Source organism: Dendrobates tinctorius, unplaced genomic scaffold (assembly GCF_039654945.1).
Source record: "Dendrobates tinctorius isolate UK_male_01 unplaced genomic scaffold, ASM3965494v1 ptg000013l, whole genome shotgun sequence".
Classification (NCBI taxonomy): Eukaryota; Metazoa; Chordata; class Amphibia; order Anura; family Dendrobatidae; genus Dendrobates; species Dendrobates tinctorius.
This window is the reverse complement of record NW_027361681.1, coordinates 8936744-8962640: the sequence shown is the minus strand read 5'-3', so window position 1 is coordinate 8962640 and position 25897 is coordinate 8936744.

Below are 25897 nucleotides of genomic sequence, written 5' to 3'. Positions count from 1 at the left end.
TATCCAATACTTATGCATGTTATTTGTATTCCTTGTAGTTTTACCGCGCATGTTCTATACTCTTCACAAATAAACAAGTTAGACTACAGAGAATAGTCTGCTTATTTTGGAAGACAGAGCTGTGGTTTATACTGTATGCTGGATTGCATATCGTGTCAGCGCGCCTGAAAGCGGAATAGTAAAACAGATGCCAGACGCCTGCGATAGTGAATTCAGGCTGTAAGGGGCTGTAAGGGACAGCAGCCGCCATACAGCCGCAGGAGACAAGTCCAGGGCTCAGTAAAGGACCGCTGAACGCATGCGGTGATTGCATAGACTGTACGGGACCGCTAACACCCACACTGCTCCGCATACGGGTATCACAGCAGCTGCCATACAGCTGCAGAACGCTACCACAGCCCGCCAAGGAGTGCTACATCTTCCCTGCCACGCGGAAGCTGCCACACAAAGACTGGTTCCCGCCAATATACTAAGCAGTACTCAGCTAAACGCACAATGTCTCAGAAAAGTACATCCTCACTCAAAACAAGGTCACGAGCAAGCTCCAGCAGGTCGTCCTTAGCAGAGTTAGCTGCTGTTGCTCGCGCCGAGGCCGAGGCAGCCAAAGCGAGATCCTCCTTCGCCGAACGAGAGATGCATCTAAAGCTGAGACAGGCAGATGAAGATGCAGAAATCGTCCGTTTGCAGGCAGTGAGAGAGACGGAAGCCGCACGTCTGCAGGCAGAGAGAGAGGCAGAAGCTGCACGCCTGAAAGCCGAAACGCCACGTTTGCAGGCAGAGAGAGAAGCGGAAACTGCACGTTTACAAGCAGAGCAAGAAAGACTTGCGGCAGACAAAGAGACAGCAGCTGCAATACCTAAAGCAGAGTGCTTGGAAGCTATGAAGAATCCTGATTCTGAGAGACACAGCAGCATTCTCGGGCCAGATCTAGAGCAGCAAGATCCAGCGCAACGCGTCGCAGAGTACGTCCGTCAACATTCTGGCGTAGATGACAGCCCTGGCGCATCATATCGATCAGCCCATGCCGATTACCAGCGATCCAACCCCGAGCTTCACTACCATAGGCGAGGAGACGTCCAGCACAGAGATGTCGACCACAGCTACCGATCCACTGAAAAGAAGGTACAACTCCCAAACCGCCTCAAAGAGACACCTTCTTCACCAACAAGGTACCACACAGACTATCCGGAGTCACAAGCGTCTTACAGGTATGGTGATGCACCACACATTAGACATGACTATCACACACCGGCTCGTGCCAGCACTGACGGAGCCATCAAAGACCTTGCAAAGTTCCTTGCCCGCCAAGAACTGGTTACAAAGGGACTTGCAAAGTTCACTGAAAAACCCGAGAACGATCGATCATGGCGAGCCTCGTTCCGGAACGCCATTCATGGTCTGGACCTTTCTTGTGGTGAGGAGTTAGATCTCCTGGTAAAGTGGCTCGGAAGTGATTCAGTCGAGCGTGCCAAAAGACTGAGCGACATTAATGTAAAACATCCTCACACAGCCCTACATAAAGTGTGGGAAAGACTTGATGAATGCTATGGGTCAGTAGAAGTCATAGAGAATGCTTTATATAAAAGAATTGAGGATTTTCCTAAGATAGGACCTAAAGGTTATCTAAAGCTTAGAGAACTGAGAGATTTATTGAATGAGTTGCAGGTTGCTCAGCAGGAAGGAGACTTGCCCGGATCTGCATTCTTAGATACCGCTAGGGGTGTCAATTTGATAGTACAGAAACTTCCTTACAACCTACAAGAAAAGTGGATTACATGTGGTTCAGAGTATAAACACAATCATAATGTATAATTTCCTCCTTTCAATGTATTTGTTGATTTTGTCACCAAACAATCTATGATTAGAAATAACCCTAGTTTTGATTTTACTCTGTTGTGTTTCACTGCCACTGGTGTCAAACCTGGTAAGACACCCGTGACAGTCCACAAAACTAACACTGATTCCACAGGCCCTCCTCACAAGGTGAATAAACCCCCTCCAGACGAGAACAAACCTCAGGATGTCAGTAAATATTGTCCTCTACACAAGAAACCACATCCTCTACTAAAATGCAGAGTCTTCAGGGAGAAGTCTTTAGAGGATCGCAAAGGTTCCCTCAAGGAGAACAACATCTGCTTCAAATGTTGTGCCGCAACCTCTCACTTCACCAGGAACTGTGAAGCTAGCGTGAAATGTGCAGAATGCAGCAGCACAGATCACAATACAGCCTTGCACCCTGGATCACCTCCACGAGTGTTGTCGCAAGCAGAGGAGCACGATGGGAAGCAGAAGGACACTGACGAAGACACATCTGAGGTCAGCTCTAAATGTACTGAGATCTGTAGAGGACTCACAGGAGGAAGGTCCTGTTCAAAAATCTGCCTTGTCTGAGTCTATCCTGCAGGCCGCAAGGACAAAGCCTTCAAGATTTATGCAATCCTGGATGACCAAAGTAACAGGTCTCTAGCCAGGTCCATCTTCTTTGACAACTTCAGCATTGTAGACCCTGTTTCTCCCTACACCCTGAGGACGTGTTCAGATACCGTTGAGATGGCGGGGAGAAAAGCAACTGGATACAAAGTGGAGTCCATAGATGGCCAGATCTGCCTATCATTACCGACCATCCTGGAGTGCAACCAGATTCCTGACAACAGGTCAGAAATACCTTCACGGGAGGTGGCGACATATCACCCCCATCTAAAGCGTATAGCCCACCTGATACCTGAACTACATCCAGGAACCCCAATAGCTCTACTTCTGGGGAGAGATATTCTACAAGTCCACAATGCTAGAGAATGTATAAACGACTCCAAGAAAGCTCCATACACATAGAGACTCGACCTTGGATGGGTCATCATAGGAGACCTCTGTCTAGGAGGAGCACACATGCCAGCCTTAGTCGACAGCATGCTTACCAATACTCTTGAAAATGGACGTCCGTCTCACTTCCAGCCATGTAAGAGTAGCTTCCCGGTAAAAGAGTTGCCACACATTGCTCCTCTACCTTGTCCATTAGCTAATCCTTCCTGTGAAGACCACTCATATGACGACGACCAAGATCACATAGGGTACACAGTTTTCCACAGAACAAGAGAGGACAACAAGGTAGCAATGTCCATAGAAGACAGACTGTTTTTGGACATCATGGATCGAGAGATGGTAAGAGATGAGTCAAAGAGTGGGATGGCCCCTCTACCATATAAACCCCAGAGGCAATGCTTACCCACAAGTCAGAGGTCTTGTAAAGGTTTGTACCATTGCAAAAACGTATTTACCGCTCCAATCCTGGAAAATGCCAAAAACACGATAATTCGTACCATACAACGTGAGTGTTACGCCAAAGAAATAGACAACCTCAACAAAGGTCAACCCAATTCTAGAGACAGTGTCTTGAAAAAGCTTGATCCAATAATTGACCAAAACGAGCTGATACGAATTGGAGGACGTCTTCAGGAAGCCAAGGTGTAATTCGTGGAAAAACACCCTGTAATAATTCCTGGCCATCATCATGTGACTACTCTGCTCATACAGCACCATCATGTTTTGATGAAACATCAGGGCCGATTGTTTACTGAAGGGAAACTACGAACTGCTGGGCTATGGATAGTCGGAGCAAAGAGATGTGTGAGTAAACTCATCTTCAACTGTGTGACTTGTCACAAACTCCGTGGTGCGACTCAAAGCCCAAAGAAGGCCAATCTCTTAGTATGGATCCTCCCTTTACCAATGTTGGACTGGATGTATTCGGGCCGTGGTCTGTGGTTGCACGGCATACTAGAAGAGTCCAAGCCAACGCACAATGCTGGGCAGTTATGTTTACCTGCATGTGCATCAGAGCTGTCCACATCGAAGTGATTGAATCCATGGATACATCAAGGTTCATAAATGCACTCCGACGTTTCATTGCCATCAGAGGCACCGTGAAACACATTGGTTCTGACAGAGGCACAAATTTCATAGGAGCAGTGAGAGAACTCCAAATTCCTTCCAACCTAGACATTACCAGTGTGGAAAGATACCTGAGTGAACAGGGATGTACCTGGACCTTCAATTTACCACACTCTTCTCACATGGGAGGTGCTTGGGAGAGGATGATAGGAATAGCATGCAGAATCTTAGACTCTATCTTCTTACAAGAAGGTAGCACAAGACTCACACACGAAGGTTTGACTAAATTCTTGGCAGAAGTTTCGGCCATCATAAATGCCAGACCCTTGACTGCACTCTCCAGTGATGATGAAGATCCAACCATTCTCACTCCCACCATGTTACTCAATCAGAAAACCGACAATCCTAGCACTCCACTGGGAGAATTCAGCAACAAGGACCTCTACAGACGTCAATGGAGACAAGTTCAAAGCCTCTCCAATACTTTCTGGGACAGATGGAGAAAGCAATATCTCTCCACCTTACAGCCTAGAAGGAAGTGGCAGATCGATAGGCGGAACATCAAACCCAGTGATATTGTGCTCATGAAAGACAGCCAGTCACACCGAAATGAGTGGCCACTAGGTCTCATCACCAAGGTGTTCCCAAGCAAAGATGAGAAGGTGCGCAAGGTCGAGGTCAAAGTGTGGAAAGCTGGGGAGCGGTTCGCAGGGTACCTGGCGGGCTCCGAAGTGGTCGTGCGCACCGACAACAACCCGCTGGCCCACTTGGAAAATGCCAATTTCGGTGCTCAGGAGCAGCAATGGGTGGCCCGGATGGCCAAATTCAACTACAAGATCATCTACAAAAGAGAAGCAGAAAATGTGCACGCGGATGCCCTCTCCATGATCCAGCACACAATACCAGGGAAAAGTCGAGACGACGAATTGGAAGAAGAGACACTGTATGCTCTCACCGCCGCCGTGCTCATGGCTGCCACGCAAGAAGGAACCCCAAGGGATGTGCTGGAGCAATCAAAGGACAGATGGATCCAACAGCAGCAAGAAGATGAAGAAATTGGGCTCCTACGCCGATGGGTGACCACCGGCAGACTACCCACCTACGCCCAGAGACAGACTTCATCTCAGGATATATTGCTGATGCTACGCCAATGGGAGAAACTAGTCATCAAGAAAGGACTGTTGTATCGTAAGACAGTATCGCGGGCGACGTCTGCAACAATTTGGCAGATAGTCGTGCCCAGAGCCCAACTCGGTGAACTGGCACGGGAAGCCCACGAAAAGGGGGCTCACTTCGGAGTCCAGAAGACCTTGCAATGGTTGCAGCAGATAGTTTACCATCCGCGCTTGCACTCTGCTTTGGAAGAAACTTACCGGGCCTGCCGCCTATGCGAACTAGCTAAACCACCCGCACAACGGGCCCCGGTGTAAACGATAGTGACATCAGCACCCCTCGAGCTCTTGACGGTGAACTATGTGACCATTGGCCCTGCATACCAGTGGTATGAACATTGCCTCGTCATGGTAGATCACTTCACCAAATTTGCCGTGGTAACCCCAACCTGAGATCAATCTGCGGAGTCAGCCGCCTATGCAATCTGCAATAACTTTATCCAAGTGTACGGCTGCCCTCAACGGATACATTCCGGTCAGGGAGCATGCTTCCTGGGGAAGGTCATGGAGGAGCTACATCGTCTCTATGGTATCAATAAATCTCGGACCACACCATACCACCCACAGGGAAACGGGGCCTGCGAACGCTTTAATCGGACACTAATTCAAATGTTGCGTACCCTGGAGAGTGACCGGAAGGCCCACTGGCCTGAGTATGTCCCTGAACTAGTGTGGGTCTATAACAACCGGGTGCACCGAGTTACTGGCTATACCCCCTACTCACTGCTATTCGGGCGAGAAGGCAAAGGGATCACGGAGGTAGAACTAAACCCGGAAGAACCCCAACCCTGGTCTGGATTGTCATCATGGGTCCGAAACCACCGACACCTGCTACAGACCCTTCACCGCATCGTCCAGACAAAACTCCAGGACCTAGAGCACCCAGGGGGGACTACCTCCACCCACCGACTTTCAGACTGGGGATCGAGTACTCGTACTAGACCAGCGCCCCCAGAACAAGCTAGAACCACGGTGGGAAGAGAGTCCTTACCGAAAATTGCGCCGAATAAGCCCCGATGGGCCTGTGTACGAGATAAGACCTGGGCACTTCCCACTCTGTGCACCGTAATATAAAACAAAACCATATGGAACAAACTAGTACATACCCCAATGAAGTCATATACTTTGTAGTATTGACTAAAGGGGGATCGAAAAAGGACACTCCTGCATAGCATATTAAACATAGAAAAATGAAGTACAAGTACAATATTATAAACAGATATCAAATGTATTAAACATATAATAATACTGACATAACAAATATATGTACAAAAAAAGGATCAGGCAATACAAGCTGCTTTTTTCCTGAAAAAATCTATATGTAAAATGCTCAGTGCTTTAGGTAATGATGGGCCATGTGTTTAGGGACTCAAAAGTGAACGGAGATCACAAACAGGTGCGCATCCTGCAAAGAGACCCCCATTATCCTACACAATAGTGCTTACCCATCATGAACTCCACTAGGACACATGCGCACCTGTTTGTGATCTCCGTTCACTTTTGAGTCCCTAAACACATGGCCCATCATTACCTAAAGCACTGAGCATTTTACATATAGATTTTTTCAGGACAAAAGCAGCTTGTATTACCTGATCCTTTTTTTGTACATACTGTATATTTGTTATGTCAGTATTATTATATGTTTAATAAATTTGATATCTATTTATAATATTGGACTTTTACTCCATTTTTCTATGTTTAATGTGCACCGTAATATGTTGCGGCCCTGTACATCCAACGATCCTGTGCGACCCGAACCCACTCCTCAGGCCCCCGAACCAATACCCACGGTCTGGGACCTAGATGACGAAGAAGATAGCCCAGCTGTACAAGTGGGCTATCCAAGGAACAATATCTCAGCAAGTCACGCCAGCCCACCAGAATCGGCCAGTCCACCACCGGCCACCACGCCAGAAAGTTCCACCACAGTCGAACCAAGACGCTCTGAGCGGTCAACAGCCGGCAAACCCCCTGAACGCTACAAACAGGATCAGTTTGTATGGCAACAGGAACTTTTGTCTCAAAAGGCCAACCCGAGCATACCAAGACCCTCGCCCGAGGACTGGCGAGCATACAGTATGGGGGAGTGTAGGAGGAGAGGCCTCCGCCGAGTTCCTGGGCCAGAACCGAGGGGACCGTCTTCTAGGTTCCTGGAGTATCTGTTTCCAGGGAGCAGAGCTAGGGGATGTACCGCTGAGACTGACAGGGCAGTTGGGGGAGGAGTCCAGAGAAGAGGGGCGGAGAGGGCCAGACTGTGTGAGTCAGCAGAACGAGAGGGAAGGAGGTGTAGACTTGGTGAGGGCCAGGGAGCGAGAGCCACGAGCAGCTACCAGAGAGGAGGACAGCGACAGGAGGGAGACTCTCGGAGGACCGGAGGGAGACTCTCGGTGGACCGCAGGGAGATGGCGCCGAGCTTACTGACAAAAGAAGATAGCAGCCTCAGTCGTGCTCGTGGCTCTGGCCTCCTCGCTGCTGCCCGCAGCCACCGCCGCTTCACTCCCGACCTCAGCGGCAAAGGAGGAGTCACCGCCGTGATTTCAGTGCCGAGATCTCCATCTGCACTTGCGTGGCGGCCATTTTCCAGGAAGCAATCCACCAGACAAGAAAGCATGGATGGAACGGCAGAGCCCCCCACGCAGAACGGGACAGAGCGCGGCGGCAAGCATCGGGGGACAGAGCGCGGTGGCGGCAGCACCGGGGGACAGAGCGGGCAGCAGCACCTGGCAGCACCGGAGGACAGAGCGGGCGGCAGCACCGGGGGACAGAGTGGGCGGCAGCACCGAGGGACAGAGTGGGCGGCAGCACCGAGGGACAGAGCGGGCGGCAGCACCCGGAAGACAGAGCGCGTGGCAGCACCAGGTACAAAGCGCGGGGACATAGCACAGCGGCAGCATCGGATACCAGCAGCGGCTAGCCGCACATCAAAGCACCCCCTCATCCTAGCAGCAACGTTCCACTCTTGCCTCTTTCAGCCGCAACCCTGGGACTCCACTTCCCACCACCCCTGGTAAGCAATAAGACGCCTGGATTATAAGAAGCTGCACTATTTTATTAAAAAAAAGTTTTTTTCCCATTTTTCTCCTCAAAATTTGGGGTGCGTCTTATAATCCGGAGCGTCTTATAAAGCGAAAAATACGGTATTCAGAAATTAGAGTCAGTTCAAAGGTGGGCAACTCGATTATTACAAGGGATGGAAGGCCTCTCCTATGATGAAAGGTTGGAAAAGTTTGGTTTATATAACTTAGAAAAAAGATGCCTCAGAGGAGATCTCATTTACGTGTATAAATATATGTGTGGTCAGTAGAAAGGACTGGCACGTGACTTATTCAATCCAAAGACTGTACTAAAGACCAGAGGGCACTCATTATGGGTGGAAGAAAGGCAATTCAGGCAGCTAAATAGGTAAGGGTTCTTTACAGTTAGAGCAGTCACACTGTGTAATGCCGACCACAAGGGGTAGTAATGGCAGACACTATAACAGCTTTTAACAAAGGGCTGGATGATTTCCTCAGTACACATAACATTGCGGGTTATAGTTAAATTAGTGATAAAGTGAACAATTGGTTGAGAAAGGTTAAACTTGATGGACCAACCTCTTTGTTCAAACTATGTAACTATGTAGCTACCTAACTTTGCATTTTGAACATTTTAATTTTTGAAAGAATTATGATTTTTCAAGAGTGTAAGGCTAGTTTCACACTAGCGTTAGGAGGCGCAGCCCAGGGCTGCCACTAAGCTCCGCCCCCAGCCACGCCTCCTCCGGTCAGCTCCTCCTATGGGCGCATGACGCTGCATGCGACCGGCACACCCTATATTTAGCGCTGGGTACGCTGGCCGTGCACTGGTATGTTTTTGCCGGCGCATGCGCCCTTTTTACGCTGCGCCGAGTGCACACAAATGCAACACGGTGCATTTGGCGCACGTCGGCGCAACGCAAAAAGGGCACAAGCGCCAGCAAAAACATACCAACGCATGGCCAGTGTGCCCAACGCTAAATATAGGGAACGCCGGTCACATGCAGTGTCATGCGCCCATAGGAGGAGCTGACCAGAGAAGGCGCAGCCGGGGGCGGAGCTTAGCCGCGGCCCTACGCTGCGCCTCCTAACGCTAGTGTGAAACTAGCCTTAGGCGGGAGTGAAAACAATACTTCACAATACTGTATACATTCAGCTGATGGAGATACTCACGGAGGCTTCAAGGCGTCCGGCTTCTCATATAGAATCCTGCAAAAGAGAAGATCTGTTACTCAGCGCATAATATCATTTATAAAATCATGGAAATAACTTCCATCCCTGGCCATGTGAAAGTCAGTGCCCCATGTAAGGAGTTCACTCAAGTGAAGAAACAAATATTGGTCAAGTGCTTCTTTGTCAGACACAACCTCCAGCTGATTTCCCTTATAGAGACAAGAACATTTTTCAGAAATTTGTTTTTGGGAACGAGTTGTCTTGATTCAGACCGAAAATATTCAGCACAAACTACAATACTGCAAAGCCTCCAACTGCCCTGGAAATGCGCTTGTGACACGCTAAGGTCTCAGAGAACTTAATCCAACCTCTTCCAAGATTAAACTTCCAAATTTAACACAAACACTGTCTTAGTAATGTCCAAGTGGCCTCCTTCACAGATTGAACTAGAAGAAGCGTTGCCGTTTGTGCTGTAGAAAAGCAACTAGACTACTTGCCACTAAGGCCTCTTTCACACATCCGTTTTGCACCGTCAGGCGAGATCCAGCTTTTTTTGTAAAACCGTATCCGGCGAAATGCAATGCCGGATCCGTTTTTTCCCCATTGACTTGTATTAGCGCCGGATCGCGCCGTATGGCATTGCGGTTCGTCCGTTTTTTGCCGAATCCAGCTATTTGGCTCATTCCAGCGTCTGGAAAAAACGGCTACTGTAATGATTTTTGTCTACGGCGAAAAAGCCGGAAGCGCCGGATCCGACGCTTCCGGCTTTTTGCCACCATGAAAGTCTATGGGTGCCGGATCCAGAAAAAGATGGATCCAGCCACCGGATCCGTTTTTTGAAGTCTGCGCATGCTCAGATCCAATTGGCCAGCCCCCAGGAAACAGATATAACCTGCTAGACGGATCCGGCAGAAAAACGGATCCGTTTCTACAGTTGTCCAAAATTTACGCCGGATCCGTTTTTTCTAAAAATAGCCGGATCCCACCTGACGGCAAAAAACTGATGTGTGAAAGTAGCCTAAGTCAGCGGCCACCACATGGAGTTCAGTCAACGGCCCCCACACCAGGCACAGAGGACAGCCCCCACTGTCGCCATCTGCTGTTCAGTGGACAGCCCTCAAATAGTGCTCAGTTGGCAGCCCCCACCGTCACATGGACTTTTCTTTAATTAGTGAGCTTCCACTGATGTGACAGATTTTACCTTTGGATAGCACCGTTTTCATAAAGGTCTTGTAGTGAAGAAGATCCAATGAAGAAGGTCATGGCACTGTCCCTGTGTTGAGACAGGATATATTACATATTATGTTGCGGCCTGACACAGAGCAGATGCTTCTTTCAGTTCATCCCTACTGCGAACATAACATGCTCCTCTCAGCTTCGTAGAGTTGCACTTTGCTGACTAGGAGGTGATGGAGGTATTCTGATGGTGCTGCTATCAGTGTAGTATTTAAGTACTTTGTGGTGGCATTAGTCATGTGTATGATATGGTAGCATCATTTATGTATACCGTAATGCCATTTATTATTTACATTGTGATGGCATTAGCTATGAACATGGTATGGTAGCAACATTTATGTGCTCTGTAGTGGCATGAGTTACGAGTGCTGTTCAGCAGTATCTGTTTTGTGGCAGAATTAATTAAATGGATGGAAGTAATAATTTTATATGACATTTATGTGTGACTGACATGATCATTTCAGTTCCTGCGTTGGTGGTAAGTGACAAATTCCACACATGAAAATAACTACTTACTGTAGTCTACAAGACAGAGGGATTCCATGATGCCATCTCATACCAAACCTGACAAAAAAGATAAAAAGTTATAAGCATCTCAGAAGGCTTTGTTAGCAGCTGCTTGGCACAAACTTGATATTTACCTGCTAGATGGTATTCAACATATGGTGAAAGCAGAAAAAAAAAAACTTGTATTGGCAGCGGTAAAGGTCTTACACAAGAGAGTCAGGTGAAAGTCTCTGAAAAGACCAGAACATGTGGACTGACTCATACTGTACATCAGCCAGTGAGAAAGGGTTGAAAATGGTAAATGTCTTCTCCATGGTCTGAGGAAAACTCTCACCATGTTCTATGGGGGAGAGCTGTAGCACTTGCCCACCACCCATTATTCAGTCCAGTTGCTTGTAACGTGAGGTTCACAATGAGAAACTCACCAAAAGATGCCAAGAACCAGGAGAAGCAGCAGGTAACTCAGAAGACAGCAGCATCTCCTCCCACAGGTCTTGTCAACTAATGAAAGAATTATTATTATTATTTATTTATATAGCACCATTGATTCCATGGTGCTGTACATGAGAAGGGGTTACATACAGATTACAGATATCACTTACAGCAAACAAACTAACAATCACAGACTGATACAGAGGGGAGAGAGGACCCTGCCCTTTCGGGCTTACATGCTACAGGATGGTGGGGAAGGAGACAGTAGGTTGGTGGGTTGCAGCAGTTCCGATGTTGGTTGATGTGATATCACCGGTAGTGGTGAGAGAGAAGGAGGTAGCGGGGTCATTGCAGGATGTAGGCTTTCTTGAAGAGGTGGGTTTTCAGGTTCCGTCTGAAGGATCCAAGTGTGGTTGATAGTCGGACTTGTTGGGGCAAAGAATTCCAGAGAATAGGGGCTATTCGGGAGAAGTCTTGGAGGCGGTTGGGTGAGGAGCGAATAAGTGTGGAGGAGAGAAGGAGGTCTTGGGAGGACCGGAGATTACGTGAGGGAAGGTATCGGGAGATTAGTTCAGAGACATATGGGGGAGACAGGTTATAGATGGCCTTGTAGGTCAGAATTAGTCATTTGAACTGGATACGCTGAGGGAATGGGAGCCAGTGAAGAGATTTTCAGAGAGGAGAAGCGGAGGAGTAGCGAGGAGAGAGATGAATTAGTCGGGCGGCAGAGTTAAGGATGAACTGGAGAGGTGCGAGGGTGTTAGCAGGGAGACCACAGAAAAGGATGTTGCAGTAGTCGAGGCGGGAGATGATGAGGGCATGCACAAGCATTTTAGTAGATTGTGGGTTGAGGAAAGGACGGATTCTGGAAATATTTTTGAGCTGGAGGCGACAGGAGGTAGAAAGAGCTTGGATGTGCGGTTTGAAGGACAGGGCAGAGTCAAAGGTTACTCCGAGGCAGCGGACTTCTGGTACTGGGGAAAGTGTGATGTCATTAATTGTTATAGCAAGGTCGGGTAAAGAAGATCTGTGAGATGGAGGAAAGATGAAGAGTTCAGATTTGTCTACATTGAGTTTGAGGAAGCGAGAGGAGAAGAAGGAGGATATGGCTGATAGACACTCTGGGATTCTGGACAGCAGAGAGGTGACGTCTGGGCCAGAGAGGTAGATCTGAGTGTCATCAGCATAAAGGTGGTAGTGGAATCCGTGGGACTTTATGAGTTGCCCCAGACCAAGTGTATAGATTGAGAAGAGTAGGGGTCCTAAAACAGAGCCTTGGGGGACTCCAACAGAGAGAGGGTGGGATGAGGAGGTGGTGTGGGAGTGGGAGACGCTGAATGTGCAGTTGGAAAGGTATGAGGAGATCCAGGATAGGGCAAGGCCTTTGATGCCGAAGGAGGAGAGGATCTGTAGTAGGAGGCAGTGGTCAACTGTGTCAAATGCAGCGGACAGGTCTAGAAGCAGGAGTATATAGTATTGTCCATTTGATTTGGCTGTAAGTAGGTCGTTAGTAATTTTGGTCAGGGCTGTCTCAGTGGAGTGATGGGGGCGGAAACCAGATTGCAGATTGTCAAAGAGCGAGTTAGATGATAGGTGGGAGGAAAGTTCAGCGTGGACATGCTGTTCCAGGAGTTTGGAAGCGAATGGGAGCAACGATATTGGGCGATAGCTGGATATAGCGGTTGGGTCGAGGGTTGGCTTTTTAAGGATAGGCGTGATTGTGGCATGTTTGATAGCAGAAGGGAAGGTACCAGACGTTAGTGATAGGTTGAAGAGGTGGGTTAGGGATGGGATAAGTGTGGTGGTGAGGTTGGGGAGGAGGTGGGATGGGATGGGGTCAAGTGCACAAGTTGTGAGGTGCGATTTGGAGAAGAGGCGATTAAGCTCCCCTTCAGTGATGTTGGAGAGTGAGGTTATGGGGTTTGGGCATTGGTCTGGTATACAAAGGGGTTGTGGTGGTTGAGTGATGAATACTTGCCTTGTTAGGTCAATCTTGTTTTTGAAGTGTGTGGCAAAGTCCTCGGCAGAGGTGAGGGAGGTTGGAGGAGGCAGTGGTGGGCGGAGGAGGGAGTTAAAAGTTTTGAATAACTGTTTTGGGTTGTAAGATAGGGAAGATTCGAGGGTTGTGAAATAGGCCTGTTTAGCAGAGGTGAGGGCTGATTTGAAATCGAGTGTTGCCTGTTTGAATGTAGTGAAGTCATCTTGCGAATTTGTTTTCTTCCAGCGCCGTTCTGCAATCCTGGACACTTGCCGGAGCTTTTTAGTGGTGTTATTGTGCCAGGGTTGTCTGTTGATACGTCTCATTCTGCCATGAACGAGAGGGGCAACCTTGTCAATAGCTGATGTGAGAGTGGCATTGTAGAAAGCAGTGGCACCGTCTGTGTCATGGAGTGAGGATATGGATGCCAGTGGTAGAATAGAGTCAGAGAGCGCATGGGTGTCTAGGTGTGCAAGGTGTCTACGGGGGTCTGCATGTTGCTGGACATGGATGCCAGGTGAGGAGGACAGGGATGAGAAAGTGAGTAGATGATGGTCAGACAGAGGGAGAGGGGAGTTGGTGAAGTTAGAAAGAGAGCAGAGACGGGTGAAGACCAGGTCTAATGTGTGTCCATCTGTGTGGGTGGCTGAGGAGGACCACTGAGTAAGTCCAAAGGATTGAAAATAACATGATAATACACATAAAGATGCCACTATTCATGGCCAAAAGAGTGGTACTATGCAGAATTTATACAGTACTGGTCAAAAGTTTGGACACCTTTGTTGATTAAATGTTTTTCTTTGCTCTTATTGAAAACAAGGCATAAAGAGAAATAAAAAACAAACGAGAATATGAGTTGCACCTTAGATTCCTCATGTGCCCCCCCCCCATTACTGTGATGACAGTGTTACATCCCTTCTCTCTCGCAGATCATCATCTGGAATGGCTTCCAATGGTCATGATGAAGTTGCCTAGCTCTTGTCAACTACTCGGTCTTCACTCTGCATCCAACTCATACCAAACTATCTCTATTGGGTTGAGGACAAGAACTGGACATTATGTCATTGAAAATCTGTACTGTCGTCCGATAAGTCAAAATGTGAGATTTTTAGAACCAGTTGCCATGTCTTTGCGAGGCAGAAAAAGATGAGGGTATGGTTTCTACATCAGAGGGTGCGGCCACCCCGGGCACAGCGCTCTACGCTACGCTTAACTGTATTAGCGTGTGCATGTAGGGGATGTGGACTGACCTATGGACCTGTCTGCAGCAGGAGGGTAAATGTATAATGTGCTTAACGTGGACTGCTGTATATGAAGGTGGAAGACAGCTGGAGAGAGTAAAGGATGGTGAAGTACTGGGTTTGGCCACTAGGGGGAGACCAAGGACAGCAGAAACAGAAGATGGTGTAAAACTGTAGTTTGGCCACAAGATGGAAGCAGGGAGCAGTGAGAAAAGGGCTTTACATCAGCTTAAGGCTGCGAAACCGCAGAGTCATGGGGGGGCAGAGTTACAGGAGCTCTAGAGGGGAATTCCCAGAGAGAGGGGATATAAGAAGGGGTAGAGAGTTCTAGAAGCCAAGCCAGTCCAGGAGGAGGAGCTCAGGAGAGGAGAAGACTGAAGGGAGAGTCGAACAGAGAAGAAGCTCCAGAAGGGACTGAGAAGGAAGACAGTCAGGAGGTGGCCCTGACAGGAGAGTCGCAGGACAGAGAAGGCCCGGGGGTACCAGACGGACAGACTCGGACGGGTGTAGCGCTGTGGTGGTAGACCTAGGGCAGCCACAGTAAAAGAGCTGCGAAAAGGAAGAAAGTGAAGGTACCTGGGCCTTTGTGCGGAAGTTGTCGTGCAGCAGCTGTGTGCTGCTGCGGTCGTCGAGAGGACAGCCAATAAAGAGGACCTGTTGAACGCAGATTGGTGTCTGTCTCAAGCCTGTCTGCGGCGTAAAAAGGACCACCCCCTCAAGTCGGGCCACGTACCTACATGCACATAGTAGGGAGAGATGGTCTCCTTACACTGCTGCTCTCCATTCTGTAGGACACAAGACGCATTAGGCCTACAGAGTGGTAGGTCCAGGGCGGAGTATATAAAGTGCAGTATATACAGAACAGTGCAGTGTATATATGCAGTGTATATATACAGAATAATACAGATACTGAGAATTACACCCAGTATACAGGACAGGAGAAGTGGTACTGTGCAGTGTATATACAGAATAATACAGCTACTGAGAATTACACCCAGTATACAGGACAGGAGAAGTTGTACTGTGCAGTGTATATACAGAATAATACAGATACTGAGAATTACACCCAGTATACAGGACAGGAGAAGTGGTACTGTGGAGTATATACAGAATAATACATGTACTGAGAATTACACCCAGTATACAGGACAGCAGAAGTGGTACTGTGGAGTATATACAGAATAATACATGTACTGAGAATTACACCCAGTATACAGGACAGGAGAAGTGGTACTGTGGAGTATATACAGAATAATACAGACACTGAGAATTACACCCAGTATACAGGACAGGAGAAGTGGTACTGTGCAGTGTATATATACAGAATAATACAGATACTGAGAATTACACCCAGTATACAGGACAGGAGAAGTGGTACTGTGCAGTGTATATATACAGAATAATACAGATACTGAGAATTACACCCGGTATACAGGACAGGAGAAGTGGTACTGTGCAGTGTATATGCAGAATAATATAGATACTGAGAATTACACCCAGTAGACAGGACAGGAGAAGTGGCACTGTGCAGTTTATATATACAGAATAATACAGATACTGAGAATTACACCCAGCATACAGGACAGGAGAAATGGTACTGTGTAGTGTATATACAGAATAATACAGATACTGAGAATTACACCCAGTATACAGGACAGGAGAAGTGGCACTGTGCAGTGTATATATACAGAATAATACAGATACTGAGAATTACACCCAGTATACAGGACAGGAGAAGTGGTACTGTGCAGTGTATATATGCAGAATAATACAGATACTGAGAATTACACCCAGTATACAGGACAGGAGAAGTGGTACTGTGCAGTGTATATACAGAATAATACAGATACTGAGAATTACACCCAGTACACAGGACAGGAGAAGTGGTACTGTGCAGTGTATATATACAGAATAATACAGATGCTGAGAATTACACACAGTATACAGGACAGAAGAAGTGGCACTATGCAGTGTATTTACAGAATAATACAGATACTGAGAATTACACCCAGTATACAGGACAGGAGAAGTGGTACTGTGCAGTGTATATATACAGAATAATACAGATACTGAGAATTACACCCAGTATACAGGACATGACAAGTAGTATTGTTCAGTATATACGGAATAATACAGATACTGAGAATTACACCCAGTATACAGGACAGGAGAAGTGGTACTGTGCAGTGTATATAAAGAATAATACAGATACTGAGGATTACACACAGTATACAGGACAGGAAAAGTGGTACTGTGCAGTGTATATACAGAATAATACAGATACTGAGGATTACACCCATTATACAGGACAGGAGAAGTGGTACTGTACAGTGTGTATACAGAATCACACAGATACTGAGAATTACACCCAGTATACAGAACAGAAATGGTACTGTGCAGTGTATATATAAAGAATAATACAGATAATGAGAATTACACCCAGTATACAGGACAGGAGAAGTGGTACTGTGCAGTGTATATACAGAATAATACAGATACTGAGAATTACACCCAGTATACAGGACAGGAGAAGTGGTACTGTGCAGTGTATATACAGAATAATACAGATACAGAGAATTACACCCAATATACAGGACAGGAGAAGTGGTACTGTGCAGTGTATATACAGAATAATACAGATACTGAGAATTACACCCAGTATACAGGACAGGAGAAGTGGTACTGTGCAGAGTATATATACAGAATAATACAGATACTGAGAATTACACCCAGTATACAGGAAAGGAGAAGTGGCACTGTGCAGTGTATACAGATTTATACAGATGCTGAGAAACCCAGTATACAGGACAGGAGAAGTGGTACTGTGCAGTGTATATATACAGAATAATACAGATACTGAGAATTACACCCAGTAAACAGGACAGGAGAAGTGGTACTGTGCAGTGTATATACAGAATAATACAGATACTGAGAATTACACCCAGTATACAGGACAGGAGAAGTGGTACTGTGCAAAGTATATATACAGAATAATACAGATGCTGAGAATTACACCCAGTATACAGGACAGGAGAAGTGGTACTGTGCAGTATATATACAGAATAATACAGAATAATACAGATACTGAGAATTACACCCAGTATACAGGACAGGAGAAGTGGTATTGTGCAGTGTGTATACAGAATAATACAGATACTGAGAATTACACCCAGTATACAGGACAGGAGAAGTGGTACTGTGCAGTGCATATACAGATACTGAGCATTACACCCAGTATACAGGACAGGAGAAGTGGTACTGTGCAAAGTATATATACAGAATAATACAGATACTGAGAATTACACCCAGTGTACAGGACAGGAGAAGTGGTACTGTGCAGTGCATATACAGATACTGAGCATTACACCCAGTATACAGGACAGGAGAAGTGGTACTGTGCAGTGTATATACAGAATAATACAGATACTGAGGATTACACCCATTATACAGGACAGGAGAAGTAGTACTGTGCAGTGTATATACAGAATAATACAGATACTGAGAATTCCACCCAGTATACAGAACAGAAATGGTACTGTGCAGTGTATATACAGAATAGTACAGATACTGAGAATTACACTCAGTATACAGGACAGGAGAAGTGGTACTGTGCAGTGCATATATACAGAATAATACAGATACTGAGAATTACACCCAGTATAGAGGACAGGGGAAGTGGCACTGTGCAGTGTATATACTGAATAATACAGCTACTGAGAATTACAACCAGTATACAGGACAGGAGAAGTGGTACTGTGCAGTGTATACAGAATAATACAGATACTGAGAATTACACCCAGTATACAGGACAGGAGAAGTGGTACTATGCAGTGTATATACAGAATAATACAGATACTGAGAAATACACCCAGTATACAGGACAGTAGAAGTGGTACTGTGGAGTATATACAGAATAATACAGATACTGAGAATTACACCCAGTATACAGGACAGGAGAAGTGGTACTGTGCAGTGTATATACAGAATCATACAGATACTGAAAATTCCACCCAGTATACAGAACAGAAATGGTACTGTGCAGTGTATATACAGAATAATACAGATACTGAGAATTACACCCAGTATACAGGACAGGAGAAGTGGTACTGTGCAGTGCATATATACAGAATAATACAGATACTGAGAATTACACCCAGTATACAGGACAGGAGAAGTGGTACTGTGCAGTGCATATATACAGAATAATACAGATACTGAGAATTACACCCAGTATACAGGACAGGAGAAGTGGTACTGTGCAGTGCATATATACAGAATAATACAGATACTGAGAATTACACCCAGTATACAGGACAGGAGAAGTGGTACTGTGCAGTGTATATACTGAATAATACAGCCACTGAGAATTACACCCAGTATACAGGACAGGAGAAGTGGTACTATGCAGTGTATATACAGAATAATACAGATACTGAGAATTACACCCAGTATACAGGACAGCAGAAGTGGTACTGTGGAGTATATACAGAATAATACAGATACTGAGAATTACACCCAGTATACAGGACAGGAGAAGTGGTACTGTGCAGTGTATATACAGAATAATACAGATACTGAGAATTACACCCAGTATACAGGACAGGAGAAGTGGCACTGTGCAGTGTATATACAGAATAATACAGCTACTGAGAATTACACCCAGTGTACAGGACAGGAGAAGTGGTACTGTGCAGTGCATATTCAGATACTGAGCATTACACCCAGTATACAGGACAGGAGAAGTGGTACTGTGCAGTGTATATACAGAATAATACAGATACTGAGGATTACACCCATTATACAGGACAGGAGAAGTAGTACTGTGCAGTGTATATACAGAATAATACAGATACTGAGAATTACACCCAGTATACAGGACAAGAGACGTGGCACTGTGCAGTGTATATACAGAATAATACAGATACTGAGAATTACACCCAGTATACAGGACAGGAGAAGTGATACTGTGCAGTGTATATACAGAATCATACAGATACTGAGAATTCCACCCAGTATACAGAACAGAAATGGTACTGTGCAGTGTATATACAGAATAATACAGATACTGAGAATTACACTCAGTATACAGGACAGGAGAAGTGGTACTGTGCAAAGTATATATACAGAATAATACAGATGCTGACAATTACACCCAGTATACAGGGCAGGAGAAGTGGTACTGTGCAGTATATATACAGAATAATACAGATACTGAGAATTACACCCAGTATACAGGACAGGAGAAGTGGCACTGTGCAGTGTATATACAGAATAATACAGCTACTGAGAATTACACCCAGTGTACAGGACAGGAGAAGTGGTACTGTGCAGTGCATATACAGATACTGAGCATTACACCCAGTATACAGGACAGGAGAAGTGGTACTGTGCAGTGTATATACAGAATAATACAGATACTGAGGATTACACCCATTATACAGGACAGGAGAAGTAGTACTGTGCAGTGTATATACAGAATAATACAGATACTGAGAATTACACCCAGTATACAGGACAGGAGACGTGGCACTGTGCAGTGTATGTACAGAATAATACAGATACTGAGAATTCCACCCAGTATAAAGAACAGAAATGGTACTGTGCAGTGTATATACAGAATAATACAGACACTGAGAATTACACCCAGTATACAGGACAGGAGAAGTGGTACTGTGCAGTGCATATATACAGAATAATACAGATACTGAGAATTACACCCAGTATACAGGACAGGAGAAGTGGTACTGTGCAGTGTATATATACAGAATAATACAGATACTGAGAATTACACCCAGTATACAGGACAGGAGAAGTGGTACTGTGCAGTGTATATACTGAATAATACAGCTACTGAGAATTACACCCAGTATACAGGACAGGAGAAGTGGTACTATGCAGTGTATATACAGAATAATACAGATACTGAGAATTACACCCAGTATACAGGACAGCAGAAGTGGTACTGTGGAGTATATACAGAATAATACAGATACTGAGAATTACACCCAGTATACAGGACAGGAGAAGTGGTACTGTGCAGTGTATATACAGAATAATAGAGATACTGAGAATTACACCCAGTGGACAGGACAGGAGAAGTGTTACTGTGCAGTGTATATATACAGAATAATACAGATACTGAGAATTACACCCAGTATACAGGACAGGAGACGTGGCACTGTGCAGTGCATATGCAGAATAATACAGATACTGAGAATTACACCCAGTATACAGGACAGGAGAAGTGGCACTGTGCAGTGTATATACAGAATAATACAGCTACTGAGAATTACACCCAGTGTACAGGACAGGAGAAGTGGTACTGTGCAGTGCATATTCAGATACTGAGCATTACACCCAGTATACAGGACAGGAGAAGTGGTACTGTGCAGTGTATATACAGAATAATACAGATACTGAGGATTACACCCATTATACAGGACAGGAGAAGTAGTACTGTGCAGTGTATATACAGAATAATACAGATACTGAGAATTACACCCAGTATACAGGACAGGAGACGTGGCACTGTGCAGTGTATATGCAGAATAATACAGATACTGAGAATTACACCCAGTATACAGGACAGGAGAAGTGATACTGTGCAGTGTATATACAGAATCATACAGATACTGAGAATTCCACCCAGTATACAGAACAGAAATGGTACTGTGCAGTGTATATACAGAATAATACAGATACTGAGAATTACACTCAGTATACAGGACAGGAGAAGTGGTACTGTGCAGTGCATATATACAGAATAATACAGATACTGAGAATTACACCCAGTATAGAGGACAGGAGAAGTGGCACTGTGCAGTGTATATACTGAATAATACAGCTACTGAGAATTACAATCAGTATACAGGACAGGAGAAGTGGTACTATGCAGTGTATATACAGAATAATACAGATACTGAGAAATACACCCAGTATACAGGACAGCAGAAGTGGTACTGTGGAGTATATACAGAATAATACAGATACTGAGAATTACACCCAGTATACAGGACAGGAGAAGTGGTACTGTGCAGTGTATATACAGAATCATACACATACTGAAAATTCCACCCAGTATACAGAACAGAAATGGTACTGTGCAGTGTATATACAGAATAATACAGATACTGAGAATTACACCCAGTATACAGGACAGGAGAAGTGGTACTGTGCAGTGCATATATACAGAATAATACAGATACTGAGAATTACACCCAGTATACAGGACAGGAGAAGTGGTACTGAGCAGTGCATATATACAGAATAATACAGATACTGAGAATTACACCCAGTATACAGGACAGGAAAAGTGGTACTGTGCAGTGCATATATACAGAATAATACAGATACTGAGAATTACACCCAGTATACAGGACAGGAGAAGAGGTACTGTGCAGTGTATATACTGAATAATACAGCTACTGAGAATTACACCCAGTATACAGGACAGGAGAAGTGGTACTATGCAGTGTATATACAGAATAATACAGATAGTGAGAATTACACCCAGTATACAGGACAGCAGAAGTGGTACTGTGGAGTAAATACAGAATAATACAGATACTGAGAATTACACCCAGTATACAGGACAGGAGAAGTGGTACTCTGCAGTGTATATACAGAATAATAGAGATACTGAGAATTACACCCAGTGTACAGGACAGGAGAAGTGGTACTGTGCAGTGTATATATACAGAATAATACAGATACTGAGAATTACACCCAATACACAGGACAGGAGAAGTGGTACTGTGCAGTGTATATATACAGAATAATACAGATACTGAGAATTACACCCGGTATACAGGACAGGAGAAGTGGTACTGTGCAGTGTAGATATACAGAATAATACAGATACTGAGAATTGTACCCATGACAGGAGAAGTGGTACTATGCAGTGTATATACAGAATAATCGAGATACTGATAATTACACCCCGTATACAGGACAGGAGAAGTGGTACTGTGCAGTGTATACAGAATTATACAGATGCTGAGAATTACACCCTGTACACAGGACAGGAGAAGTGGTACTATGCAGTGTATATACAGAATAATAGAGATACTGAGAATTACACACAGTATACAGGACAGGAGAAGTGGTACTGTGCAGTGTATACAGCATTATACAGATGCTGAGAATTACACCCTGTACACAAGACAGGAGAAGTGGTACTGTGCAGTGTATATACAGAATAATACAGATACTGAGAAATACACCCAGTATACAGGACAGCAGAAGTGGTACTGTGGAGTATATACAGAATAATACAGATACTGAGAATTACACCCAGTATACAGGACAGGAAAAGTGGTACTGTGCAGTGTATATACAGAATCATACAGATACTGAGAATTCCACCCAATATACAGAACAGAAGAAGTGGTACTGTGGAGTATATACAGAATAATACAGATACTGAGAATTACACCCAGTATACAGGACAGGAGAAGTGGTACTGTGCAGTGTATACACAGAATAACACAGATACTGAGACTTACACCCAGTATACAGGAAAGGGGAAGTGGTACTGTGCAGTGTACAGAATAATACAGACACTGAGAATTACACCCAGTACACAGGACAGGAGAAGTGGTACTGTGCAGTGCATATATACAGAATAATACAGATACTGATAATTACACCCAGTATACAGGACAGAAGAAGTGGCACTGTGCAGTGTATATACTGAATAATACAGCTACTGAGAATTACACCCAGTATACAGGACAGGAGAAGTGGTACTATGCAGTGTATATACAGAATAATACAGATACTGAGAATTACACCCAGTATACAGGACAGCAGAAGTGGTACTGTGGAGTATATACAGAATAATACAGATACTGAGAATTACACCCAGTATACAGGACAGGGGAAGTAGTACTGTGCAGTGTATATATACAGAATAATACAGATACTGAGAATTATACCCAGTATACAGGACAGGAGAAGTGGTACTGTGCAGTGTATATATACAGAATAATACAGATGCTGAGAATTACACCCAGTGTACAGGACAGAAGAAGTGGTACTGTGCAGTGTATATACAGAATAATAGAGATACTGAGAATTACACCCAGTGTACAGGACAGGAGAAGTGGTACTGTGCAGTGTATATATACAGAATAATACAGATACTTAGAATTACACCCAATATACAGGACAAGAAAAGTGGTACTGTGCAGGGTACATACAGAATAATACTGATACTGATAATTCCAACCAGTATACAGGACAGGAGAAGTGGTGCTGTGCAGTGTAGATAAACAGAATAATGCAGATACTGAGAATTGTACCCCTGACAGGAGAAGTGGTACTATGCAGTGCATATACAGAATAATAGAGATACTGAGAATTATACCCAGTATACAGGACAGGAGAAGTGGTACTGTGCAGTGTATACAGAATTATACAGATGCTGAGAATTACACCCTGTACACAGGACAGGAGAAGTGGTACTGTGCAGTGTATATACAGAATAATACAGCTACTGAGAATTACATCCAGTATACAGGACAGGAGAAGTGGTACTGTGCAGTGTAGATATGCAGAATAATACAGATACTGAGAATTACACCCAGTATACAGGACAGGAGAAGTGGTACTGTGAAGTGTAGATATACAGAATAATACAGATACTGAGAATTACACCCAGTATACAGGACAGGAGAAGTGGTACTGTGAAGTGTAGATATACAGAATAATACAGATACTGAGAATTACACCCAGTATACAGGACAGGAGAAGTGGTACTGTGTAGTGTATATACAGAATAATACAGATACTGAGAATAACACCCAGTATACAGGACAGAAGAAGTGGTACTGTGCAGTGTATACAGAATAATACAGATACTGAGAATTACACCCAGTATACAGGACAGGAGAAGTGGTACTGTGCAGTGTATATACAGAGTAATACAGATACTGAGAATTACACCCAGTATACAGGACAGGAGAAGTGGTACTGTGCAGTATATACAGATTAATACAGATACTGAGAATTACACACAGTATACAGGACATGAGAAGTGGTACTGTGTAGTGTATATACAGAATAATAGGGATACTGAGAATTACACCCAGTATACAGGACAGAAGAAGTGGTACTGTGCAGTGTATACAGAATAATACAGATACTGAGAATTACACCCAGTATACAGGACAGGAGAAGTGGTACTGTGCAGTGTATATACAGAGTAATACAGATACTGAGAATTACACCCAGTATACAGGACAGGAGAAGTGGTACTGTGCAGTGTATATACAGATTAATACAGATACTGAGAATTACACACAGTATACAGGACAGGAGAAGTGGTACTGTGTAGTGTATACAGAATAATACAGATACTGAGAATTACACCCAGTATACAGGACAGGACAAGTGGTACTGTGCAGTGTATATACAGATTAATACAGATACTGAGAATTATACCCAGTATACAGGACAGGAGAAGTGGTACTGTGCAGTGTATACAGAATTATACAGATACTGAGAATTACACCCAGTATGCAGGACAGGAGAAGTGGTACTGTGCAAAGTATATATACAGATACTAAGAATTACACCCAGTACACAGGACATGAGAAGTGGTACTGTGCAGTGTATATATACAGAATAATACAGACACTGAGAATTACACCCAGTATACAGGACATGAGAAGTAGTACTGTGCAGTATATATACAGAATAATACAGATACTGAGAATTACACCCAGTATACAGGACAGGAGAAGTGGTACTGTGCAGTGTATGCAGAATAATACAGATACTGAGAATTACACCCAGTATACAGGACAGGAGAAGTGGTACTGTGCAGTGTATATACAGAATAATACAGATACTGAGAATTACACCCAGTATACAGGACAGGAGAAGTGGCACTGTGCAGTGTATATACAGAATAATACAGATACTGAGAATTACACCCAGTATACAGGACAGGAGAAATGGTACTGTGTAGTGTATATACAGAATAATACGGATTCTGAGAATTAGACCCAGTATACAGGACAGGAGAAGTGGTACTGTGCAGTGTATACAGAATAATACAGATACTGAGAATTACACCCAGTATACAGGACAGGAGAAGTGGTGCTGTGCAGTATATATACAGAATAATACAGATACTGAGAATTACACACAGTATACAGGACAGGAGAAGTGGTACTGTGCAGTGTATATACAGAATAATACAGATACTGAGAATTACACCCAGTATACAGGACAGGAGAAGTGGTACTGTGC